The sequence below is a fragment of the Suricata suricatta genome, chromosome 9 (assembly GCF_006229205.1).
Source record: "Suricata suricatta isolate VVHF042 chromosome 9, meerkat_22Aug2017_6uvM2_HiC, whole genome shotgun sequence".
NCBI lineage: Eukaryota > Metazoa > Chordata > Mammalia > Carnivora > Herpestidae > Suricata > Suricata suricatta.
In genome coordinates, this window is record NC_043708.1 from 73,612,938 (window position 1) to 73,614,709 (window position 1,772).

Here is a 1,772-nt window from a genome sequence, read left to right on the forward strand (position 1 = left end):
ATTAAAATTTTTTTAAATGTTTTTTATTTTTGAGAGACATAGAGAGACAGTGTGAGCATACACACTGTCAGAGAGAGAGCAACATACAGAATCTGAAACAGGCTCCAGGCTCTGAGCTAGCTGTCAGCACAGAGCTTGACATGGGGCTCGAACCCATGAGCCATGAGATCATGACCTGAGCTGAAGCCGGATGCTTAACAGACTGGGCCACCCAGTCGCCCCTATTTTGTTCTCTATTGTGGCTAAGTTTCATTCTTAGTTCTTTTCCATTCCAATACCTAGTGAGTATTCACAAACATGTATTGCTCAAATACTTTATCTACCTATAATTATTTTTGGTGGATATAATAGAGAACCTAAAGTCTTCATATTTGCTTGCTAATTTTCTCAGCGCTGTTTGGTGATTAATCATTTCACTTCTGATGTATAACCATTTTATACTACTGTAGTATATAAAATATATGTAATGTATCTTCTGGCATCTTTCATATCTTTCATATATCCTTTGACTGAAGAGATACAAATTGATACTTGTGAACATCACTGAAAACTGTGTCTTCTTCCACTATCATTTACCCAGTCCTGAAACCAAGAAATCATGGAGTGATTCTCATTCTTTCCCTGTCCTTTTCCCTTCACCTCCCCTTTTTAATTGTACATTCATGCAATAAGTATCAAGTGTCTGTTGAGTGCTAGGCATTACTGTAGGCTTTTTAGATATCTTAGGAAATTAGAAAAAAATGTATATAAATACTATGTATGGTATATAAAAATATATTAAAAACATAATATACATATAACATATATTAAATATAACAAACATGAAATATATAATACATGTATTAATACATAAATATTTATAGAGATATAAAATATATTAAAGTCATATATATGTTGATCTATAACTGTATTTTTTATAATTATATATAAATCATATACAAATTATATGCATATATACTAGTATGTATAATGCATAATGTAATTAAAATATATAATATTTATAAAATTACATACATAGAATACATAATTATATATAAATGAATGTAATTGGTACATTATACAGATACATAATAAATATATAAAATATTAATAAAATATATGAATTATAAAAACACATATATATGATTTATATATAAATGTATAGACATAAAATATTTACATATGTATTTATTAAATATATAAAAATAAAATGTATATTAAATATATATAAGATATACATGAATACATTTATAGAAAATGTTTATATATAACTTATTTTTATTTTATTTGTATTTAACATATATATATGTGTAATGTGTGTGTGTGTGTGTATGTGTGTTTTCTACAATTTGGGACCTATCCAAACAGCATTAAGCAAAATAAATAAGTTGTATAGTAAGTTAAATGGAAATAAGTGCAGTAGCAATGTAATAGGTAAGGTTAAGGTGAATCTGAAACTCCAGAGTTGTGGGGAGTGGGTTGCACTTCTGAGTAGGGTAGTCAGGATGTAGGCCAGTGAATTATCATTGCAAATGTCAGGAGGAAGTGCATCCCAGGCAGAGGATATAGTCAGTGCCAAGGCCTAAAGTGCTTATTTCATTCAAGAAATGTCAAAAAGGCCAGTCAGTGTAAAAAGAAGAGAATAGTAGACTATTTATTTACATAGATAGAATGAGACCAACTTATGTAGGACTCTGCAAACCATTGTAACAGGAAAGGGGGTATCTACCATTGGATGATTCTGAGCAGAGAGGTGACATGATATCACATATTTAAAATGAACTATATGTCTC